The sequence below is a fragment of the Capricornis sumatraensis genome, chromosome 20, assembly GCF_032405125.1.
Source record: "Capricornis sumatraensis isolate serow.1 chromosome 20, serow.2, whole genome shotgun sequence".
NCBI classification, from domain to species: Eukaryota; Metazoa; Chordata; class Mammalia; order Artiodactyla; family Bovidae; genus Capricornis; species Capricornis sumatraensis.
In genome coordinates this window covers 68,822,365-68,832,611 of record NC_091088.1, presented here as the reverse complement: position 1 = coordinate 68,832,611, position 10,247 = coordinate 68,822,365, and positions in this window count along the sequence as shown.

Genomic DNA, 10,247 nt, shown 5'->3' with positions numbered 1-10,247 from the left:
CAGCCTCTGAAAGGGATGTGTCAATTTCTCCCTTCCTGCCGTCGTTCCCAGGCGGCCCTGGTTGGGATGATTCCGGAGACCTGAACAAAGATGGTTTACCTCCATGCTCACCACCTGGCAGACAGAGTCCCCAGAGATGGGCCACTGCGCATCACTTAAGCTCACAAGCAATGGCCCTTTAGTGATTAACCTGTAATAGAATACAAAGGTTCTCCCCATTATGGTTAACTGCCTGTCAAGAGCCTGGAAACAACTGCCTATCAGTGAGAAAAGGAGTGAGGGAACGCGACACGAACACATGGGGCACCAAGCAGCCTTACGAGGCATAAGGCAGCACGACACCAGTGGGTCTTTACTGGGGGTAATTTTGCTCTCAGGAGATGCAACGTCTGGGACATTTGCAGTTGTCCCAGCTTGAGGGGTGAGGTGCTCCAGGCATCTAATGGGCAGAGACAAGAGACGCTGCAAGGTTCAGGACAGTGCCCAGAGCACAGAACGAACAATCAGGTCCACGAGGTCAGCTCTACTGAGGCTAAGAAATCTGCTGCGCCTGTCATGTGTGAAATGATCTCCAAGACATGGTATAATGATGGAAAATAGGTGTAGAGGAAAATGCTTAGGTAAAAAAAAAAAAAAACCAACAGGATATGAATACTTGAGTGAAAAGGCACAGACAAGTTCTGGAAATGGAATAAAGAAGTTGGTAGCAATGACTGTCCCTGAAGAATGGAACTGGGTCACTAGGTTTCAAAATTCCCTTTTCCCTATCTACACTTTGGCAAATGCACAGACAATCACCTCTTCGAAGCAACAACACAAAATAAAGAGGCTGGATCCCACTACACCTCAGGGGAGGGATCTAAACCGGGCCTGCATTCTGAGTCCCAGACCACAGGGTGGGAAAGGGCTGTGCAATTTAGCACAACACTAAAGCCTTGCTCCTAAGATGGGGATGGCTAGAACCTGGATGAGTACAAGCTTCAAAACTTCCTGAAAAGCTCTACCCCACACTGCTGCCAGTGTTGCTGGCTCCTGGCTCTGGATACCGTGGGGCCGGAGCCTCAGCCCTGACTGCCACCCCAGGCCCAGGCAGGAAGGAGCCAAAGGTCGTGGTGGTGGCTGACGGGGGCCGGGGCGAGATGTCGCTGCTCGTGGTGAATGGCCAGAGCTCCTTCCCCGAGCACTACGCCCCATCCATTCAACAAGGACACGTCCAGCATGAAGGCGGGCAGCAAGGAGGCGACCAGGAACCCCCATGACACTGCTGGGCACGAAGACAACAACGCTGGAGCCCCTGTCCCACCAGAACACCCGCCTTGTGCCCACCTGCCAGGATGTCACGAACCCCACCAGCTATGGCAACGTTCTCACGGAGGGCTTCCCTGAGGTCACGTCTCTGCGTGGGGTCCCCATGCTGCTCACTGGAGCTGGGGAAGGACACGGAGAGGCTGCACAAGCTTCAGGAGGCCTAGCTGGAGACCAGCACCTGCATGCAGGGCCAGCGTGCCCTCTACCTGAAATGTTCTGCCATTTCAGGAGAACGAGGAAGACATCTGAGAGGCCGCCAAGGCTGCCCTGAGCACCCTGCAGAAGGCACAGCGGCAGAAACAGAGCGGCTGCGCCTGCGCCTCGGACACCTCCCGGCGGGCACACAGCCCCCATGGCAGGACGGACAGGGCCCAGGTCCTCATGCACAGACTGCCCTCCGGATCCGGCCCCTCCTTGGCTCTCAAAGGGCGCTTGGAGTCAGGCGTCTCCAGGACCTCGTGTTTGGGGCCTGTGGTCAGGCTCTTGGCACATTTTGGAACTCTCTCGTTTCCCAGCTGGGGCTCTGACCACACGCTCCCCTCCAGCCAGGTGACAGTGGTGGGGAGGGCAGATTCTGTCCCTCTGGACCCCGAAGCTGGCATTTGTCCCCAGGACTCAGGAGTGCCCTCATCACAGCCAGCCCCCAGCTGTGTCTGTCTCTGCACAACAGGTCCTCAAGGCCTACGCCTGAAATGCGAAACGACGTCCGGTACGTGGACAAACGTGGACCTGGCGGCCTTCCACAGCTCCCAGGCCTGCTCTCCCAGGCCACCCCTCCCTGGGCTCCTGAGAAGGCACGGCTGCATCCTCCAGCTTCCAGCTTTCTCCCCCCAGGAACTCGGGCAGCACGGTGGGGCCGAGGCCCATCAGGGGACACGGGCCCCAGCCCCAGGCGTGGGGGCTGCACAAGCCCTCTTCCACCTCCTCATGCAGAGGACTTCAGTCTCAGCCCTCAGCCTGGCCACCATCTTTCCAGGGCTGGACGCACAGGGGCCAGAGAAGAACTTCTCTCAAAAAGCATTCCCTGGACCATCTATCTGACTCCTGCTCAGCGTCTCCTCACCTGCAACCCTGCCCCCACCAGTACTTGCCAGAAACCCGAGGTGAAACGTGACATCAGCTCCAAGTGACCTTGGGCAAGTCGGGTCTCTCTACAGACTGTTGCCCCACCTGCAGAAGGACAGCCCTGGCCCATTAAACCGTCATCACGCTCCCCTCTGTCCCTCACCAGCCCCACTTCTGCTGAGAGGTGGAACCACGTGTGGAAGCCAGGCTATCCTGGCCGCCTGGGAGAACAGACTCGATGAACCCCCAGCACAGAGTCACTGAACCTCCTGGAAGGTCTGGGGTCAGGGGCCCCAAGTTTTACACAAGTGCCCCGGGTGACTCTGATGTCCCATGGATTGGGAGCTGGTGGCTTCTGAGTAAGCCCAAGAATCAGCATTACCTAAGATGAGGTCATGGCAGCAGGGGGCTCCTGCCCGCCCCAGTTCTCTCCCACGTCAGCCCCCTCCCTGGCCCAGTGCTTTGGCTTCCGGCGGGCCTAAGAAAGAGAATTCTGAAGTCCACCCTACCCCACCTCGGTTCCCCAAGGCCCAGCCATGGCCTGGGAAATCAACAGAGCATTCTGTCCAAGACCTCGTGGAAAAACCATAGTCTAGGGCAGAGGTCCATAAAATACAGTGTGGGGGCCAAATCTGGCCACTATTTTTGTAGTTTTGCTGAAACACACACACACACAAGTTACTGGACAGTGGGACTTCCCTGATGGCGCAGGGGATACGAATCTGCCCACCAGTGCAGGGGACACAGGTTCGATCCCTGGTACAGGAAGATTCCACATGACACGGAGCAACTAAGCCTGTGCGCCGCAAGTAATGAGCCCATGAGCCACAACCACTGGGCCCGCATGCTGCAACTACCGAAGCCTGCACACTTAGAGCCTGTGCCTCGCAACAGGAGCAGCCACGGCAACGAGAAGCCGGCTGCTCACCGCAACCAGAGACAGCCCGCGCAAAGCAACAAAAACCGAGCACAGCCAAAACTAAGAATTTTTTTGTAAGTTACTGGACAGTGGCCATGCCTCCCTTCTGGGCGCAGCACCCCCCGATCCGGGGGGCTCTGCTGGGTGTCGAGTGGGGGACGGGTCCTGACATACCTGAAAGGCACAGTCTCACTGCCTCTGTTCAGCCAGCTTGTTCCTGCTGTACCACCTGTCTAGTATTTTAAGCTCACTCTTACCCTGAACCTGAAAGCCCCAGACACCAAGGATACAGAAAGGTACTTTCTCCAAAGACGCAAGCGCAGCTGAACAGAAAACACAGGCTTTGCACCTGAATGTCAGCCCTGCTATTTTCTCTGCTGGGCGTGGGAATAGATTTGACTTCCTCACTTAAAATGGGATAGGGGTAGGAATGTCCCTACTGCAGGGAAGTACTGCGGTCAAGACTGCCTTTGACAAGATATTGGAAGCACTGGTATCTCCTCTTCCCTCCCCGCCATAAAATTAATTTCTCTTATACTGCGAAGCCCCAGAAGAGCCCACAGACTCTCACAGCTGTAGCTCTCAACCCTGCTTGTACACAGTAATCTCTTGGGAGTTTTTTAAATTAAAAACTGAGGGCGGGGCCCGATGCCAGAATAATCAAGTCAGTCACTGGGACCTGAGTCCAAGCATGTCTTATTCCTATCTTCTAAGATTTCTACTCTATGCAAAGCCACAGTTTAGACTACTGCCCCAGTCTCGGAGCCCCAGGCTGGAGATCTCCCTGTTGAAGCCCAGACCTGAGCACTGGGGAGAACAAAGTCTTTGATAAGCTCGAACTCTTATATTCCCTGATCCAAGAATTCCAAGGAGGGACTTCTCTGCTGGTCCAGTGGTTAAGAATCTGCCTGCCAATGCACGAGACATGGGTTCGATCCTTGGTCTGGGAAGATCCCACATGCCGTGAGGCAACTAAGCCCACGTGTGCCACAGCTACTGAGCCCACGCTCTAGAGCCTGGGATGCTCTGCAAGAACAGAAGCCACCATAATGAGAAGCCGGCACACTGCAACTAGAGTAGCCCCTCCTCCCCACAGCTAGAGAAAGCCCGAGAGCAGCAATGAAAACCCAGTGCAGCCAAAAACAAGTAAATAAATCAATAATCTTTTAAAATAGAATTCCAAGGAGTCATCCCTGGCTTCGGAGCTACCTGAGATGTCCACAGGAAGCCTTGGTGTCAATACTGAAAATGCACCCACTGTCACTGCATTATCCCTTCACCCTGCTTATTATCCCTTCACCCTGCTGTGCTTTTTAAGACACTTACTGCCACCTGCTATAAATTTAACTTCATCTCTCTACGAAATGCAAGCACCAGATGAGTAGAAACCTAGTCTGTCTTGTCAGCCTGGCCCACGGCAGGCATCTGAATGCTGAGTGAGGGAGTGCCTCTCAGAGCCCACCCAGGCTGCAGGCCATAGATACCCTTTTTTTCTTTCTCCTCTCCGGAACAATATTCCTCTATCCCCTCTCTTGTCGAGCCCCCTCCCTCTCCGGCCCACCCTCAGGCCCTGAGAATGTTCATGGTGTGCCCTCATCATGGTCCTGCACGCTAGCAGTTCTTGACTAGGAGTACTGTATCCTCCACAGGAGGCCAGGCTGTGTCCAGAGACATGTCTGCTTGTCAAAACTGGGGAAGCGGGGTGTGCTCTGGCTGCTAGCGGGTAGAAGGCAGAGATAATGCTAAATATCCTACAATATATAGGAAAGCCCTTCCCTGTACCCCATTCCAACGAAAAACCATCTGACCCTAACTATCCAAAGTGCCAAAGCTGAGAAGCCCTGGACAGGCTGACAGATGTCTCCAGATCTCTGTGTTACTAGGAATACTTCTCCCCAGTCCCTGCCACTTCCCATCTTGGATGGCAACCCCATGCGCTCCCTCGGGACAGCTCGATCTGGGAAGACCCTCTGCTCCTGCCCTCCCAGGACCCTGACCAGAAAATTCTGAATGCAAGCTTGACCTAGACTTTAAGGTTATTTTACCTCTCGACCTGAAACCTTTCCCTGGGGCTCCACTTTTTGCTTTTCTTCTTGTGTGGATTTTATTCTCTGTGAAATCTCTGCAGTTATTACACTAATAATAAAGCAATTATCATTTATATATTGCTTACTTGTGTCAGGCACTTTTCGATTGGGTTGATCAAAAGATTCACTTGAGTTTTTCCATAACATTTTACAGAAAAACCCAAACAAACTTTTTGGCCAACCCAGTACTTAACATTCACCACAAGCATAAGTTCAGTACTATTATCTCCATTTTGCAGTGGCAATATAAGTGACCTCTCCCCAGGTCACACAACAACTGAGTCATGGAACCAGAAGTCCCAGAGCCCCCCAAGCTACACTGTTAGGAGGCAAACACACAACCATATGCAGTCACAGGTCCCAGAGACCAAGGAAGACTGCATGCGTGTGCGCACGCGTATCCACGCTCAGTCCTGTCCAACTCTTTTCTGACTCTATGGACTGCACCCCACCAGGCTCCTCTGTCCATGGGATTTTCCAGGCAAGAATACTGGAGTGGGTTGACACTTCCTCCTCCAGGGGATCTTCCTGACCCAGGGATAGGACCTGCGTCTACAGCATTGGCAGGCGGGTTCTTCCCCCGTGTGCCACCTGGGAAACCACGGCTGACTCTGCCCGCCCTTCAGATGCATTAATGCAATAACAGACAAAAAGGAGCAGCTGGGCCAGAAGAGTTCAGCTCTTCAGCTTCCAGGATGACCGCCCAATCTCAAGTTCAGAGGCGAAGATTCCGCTAGCATTCCCCACTGTGCTCCCACTTCAGGGAGGGGACAAGGACACACGGCCACCAGCAAGACAGCAAACACCCAGGGCCCACGCCGGGCTGTGAGAGCCACGCTCCGTCCTGGGTATTTGGATTTCACGACGTTACCCCGGGTAACCGTCCCAGCGCTGACGCGGGCGCTGTCATCACCCGATTTTACCCAGAAGCCTGCACGCCTGTGCAGCCGCGCAGCGTCCTCCCCGCCGGGACCCTCCTCCCGCGGCTGCAGGGAGAGAGACACAGCACGACGGCGCCGGGACACCGCCTCCCATGCACAGCCGCAGAGCCGCTGACGTCGGACAGCCACCGGGCCAAACCACGCAGCCACGCCAGACAGCGCCACACGGCCACTTACACGGTCACACACACGCCGCGCTCCAGCGGCACGAATCCCCACAGCCACGCTCACACGCCCGCCCCCGGCGCCCTCCCACGGGCGCAGTCGCGTCTTCCTCACACGACCACCACAGACCTCGCGGGGATAGACGCACGCGGGCCCGAGGCACGTCCCCGGCCCCACCTGGCCGGCTCCGTCACAGACCCGCAGAAACGCCACCATACGCCCTCCTCCCCTCACAGCACGGCGCCGCCACCACACGCTTCGCAGTCCTTCCTCTCACACTCCGTCACCACACGACCAGACAAGGCCCCGCGGGCGGTCGCGGGCGCCCAGACACACAAGCTCAGCCAGACACACACCCACACTCACCCCGACCTCCCGGGTCGCGCCCGGGCGGCGACCGCAGCGGCTGCGCCGGCGCCTCGCGCGCCCCTGGCTCCCCGGTCGCTCCCCACGCCTGCGCACTCCCCTGCGGGACCCCCGGGCCCTCGCCGCCGGGCCCCGCCCCGTCACGCGCGGGACACGTCGACGGGCCGCGGCCCCGCCCCCAGGGCGTCCCCGAGCGCTCGAGGCCCCGCCCCTAAACAAAGCCACGCGGCGCGCAGGCGCTCACTCACCGCTCCCACCGGCTCGGGCCTGAGGCCCCGCCCCCTCACACGCCGGCCGCGGCAGGCACGCTCGGGCAATCCGAGCCGCTCTTGGGGGCGTGGCCCCGCCCGAAGCCCCGCCCCTGCACCAAAGCGCGCAGGTGCAGGCTGCGCTTAGCGCTCCCGGGGGCCGCACCTGTAGCAGTCCCGAGGCGATCACGTAGACGGATTCAGGTGCTCAGGCCCTGCCTTGGTCCCCTCAGCCAGACCCAGTCTCCCCAGTTCGCTGCCCTCCTGGGCATCCATACCTACACGCTCCCGTCCGGGGGCTTTGCGTCCCAACACCCTTCCCTCTGCCCCCAGGACTTAAAGGGCCGTAGAGCCGGGCTCACCCGCGGCCTGGAACGCGCGCGCTGGCGCCTGCGCACTGCGAGCTCAGGCTGCTCCTCCCAGAAGCCTCGTGACGTGAGGTTGCAGGATCCCGGCTCACGGTGGCTCCGATCTGTCTGGCCTAGAGTCGAGTGGACCCAGGAGAGGGGCGAAGGGGTGGAAGGAATCTCGTTTGCTACTTGGCTGAACGAACTGCCCCAGAGTCCTTTGCGCGGCGCCTTTCGAGACTCGGACTGGACTACACCTCCCAGGAGCCCCTGCGGCCTGTTTCCACGCCTTGTGATGACGCGACTGCGTGTGGGCCCGGTGGGGACACGGGCGCCCTCTTGTGGCGGCGCGTGAGGGGACCGCGAGACTGAGACGATGGGAGGTGTTGCAATTGTGTGTTGTGTGGACGTAACCCACCATTTGTGGTTGTGTACTGCTTCCCTGGTGGCTCAGTGGTGAAGAATCCGCCTGCCAATGCAGGGCACTGTGGTTGGATCCCTGGGTCGGGAGGATCCCCTGGAGGAGGGCATGGCAGCCCACTCCAGTATTCTTGCTGGAGAGTCCCATGGACAGAGGAGGCTGCGGGCTACAGTCCATGGGGTCGCAGAGAGTCGAGCACAACTGAGTGACTGAAACAACAGCCTGTGTGGAAACTTTTTATGTACTTATTGTTGAAAACTAGTTTTGAATGTGTGTGCCTGTGCGCCACCACCCGTCATGTGTGGCTGCTTTTGGACGATGCGGAGCTGAGTAGCGGCCACAGACATTGGCCCACAGAGGTTAAAATACTAACTCTGTACATTCCAGTTTTTGCGGCTGTGAGTTTGTGTGTCAGGGAGAACCCGCAGATAGTGTGTGCCGTTTCTGGAAGTGTAACCACGCAGGACCCCATGATGGAGGGTTAGGCCTTCCCCCGCGGCCTCTGCTGCGGCTCCCCTCTGAAGTCCCCAGATGGTAGCTGATGCACATTTGCTAGTTCTTTTGCAGCTGTGAACCCCCTCCTCCACCAAATGGACAAACTATTCATACTTGATGAGGATGAACACATAGCCCCAGGGCTCTTGCAACCTAAGACCAAGACCAAGTGACCAAGTGAAGTCGCCCAGTCGTGTCCCACTCTGCGACCCCCATGGACTGTAGCCTACCACGCTTCTCCATCCATGGGACTTTCCAGGCAAGAGTACTGGAGTGGCTTGCCATTTCCTTCTCCAGAGGACCTTCCCAACCCAGGGATCGAACCTGGGTCTCCTGCATTGTAGGCAGACGAGCCACCAGGGAAGTCCTGCAACCTAAGGCCTGATACCGTTAACCCGTGTGACACGCCCCTGCTGTGTCACCATCAGCCAATCAGAGAACTGTGCACAAGTGATCATCAGGATCCCCCCAAGTACACACGCTAGCGCTCTAGAAGCGCTTCCCCGAGCTCCAGAGTGCGGCCTCAGTAGTTGTGTGCGGCGCACGGGCTTTGTTGCCCCAGGGCATGTGGAATCTTCCCCCAATCGAGGATCCAGCCTGTGTTCCCTGCACTGCCAGGCCCATTCTTATCCACTAGACTACCTGGAAGCCTCTTATTTATTAATGAATCAGAATTCACATGAATTTTTAAATACTGGGTTTTTTTTTTCTTATTCTGGGTTTTTGAAATATCATGTAACTTTGTGAAGCAGCAGTAGCTTACACTTAATAAGGAACATGGTTTTCTTTTTTGTGTATGCGTGTGTGGTGGGTGTGTGTATGTATTACATTAAAACTTCATCACTGGCACTGAACTTTTAATTTTATATGACTTCCACCTAGTATGAAATAGTATTCTTGGAACACAGTTATTTTCAATGAAGTGTGTAATTGAACCATAAGACTAAAGTTTGCTTCCTATGAGCATGCTTGAACACAAGAACATCAGGATATTCAGCATTTACATCCAATCCAGGAACATGAGGCCATCATTCCCATGGGAATAGGGCTTGAGGAAGCCCAGCCATCTTGTCTTGGTAAATTTTATCAAAGGCTTCACTCTGGGCCACTGTGAACAGACTTTTCCAGTCCCCAGTGATTCCTGACAAATACAAAACAGGAAGTCCAGATCTCCCGCACAATTGCACTCATCTCACACACTAGTAAAATAATGTTCAAAATTCTCCAAGCCAGGATTCAGCAGTATGTGAACTGTGAACTTCCAGATGTTCAAGCTGGTTTTAGAAAAGGCAGAGGAACCAGAGATCAAATTGCCGACATCCACTGGATCATCGAAAAAGCAGGAGAGTTCCAGAAAAACATCTATTTCTGTTTTATTGACTATGCCAAAGCCTTTGACTGTGTGGATCACAATAAACTGTGGAAAATTCAAGAGGTGGGAATACCAGACCACCTGACCTGCCTCTTGAGAAATCTGTATGCAGGTCAGGAAGCAACAGTTAGAACTGGACATGGAACAACAGACTGGTTCCAAACAGGAAAAGGAGTACATCAAAGCTGTATATTGTCATCCTACTTATTTAACTTATATGCAGAGTACATCATGAGAAACGCTGGACTGGATGAAGCACAAGCTGAAATCAAGATTGCCAGGAGAAATATCAATAACCTCAGATATGCAGATGACACCACCCTTATGGCAGAAAGTGAAGAAGAACTAAAGAGACTCTTGATGAAAGTGAAAGAGGAGAGTGAAAAAGTTGGCTTAAAACTCAACATTCAGAAAACTAAGATCACGGCATCTGGTTCCATCACTTCATGGGAAATAGATGGGGAAACAGTGGAAACAGTGTCAGACTTTATTTTTCTGGGCTCTAAAATCACT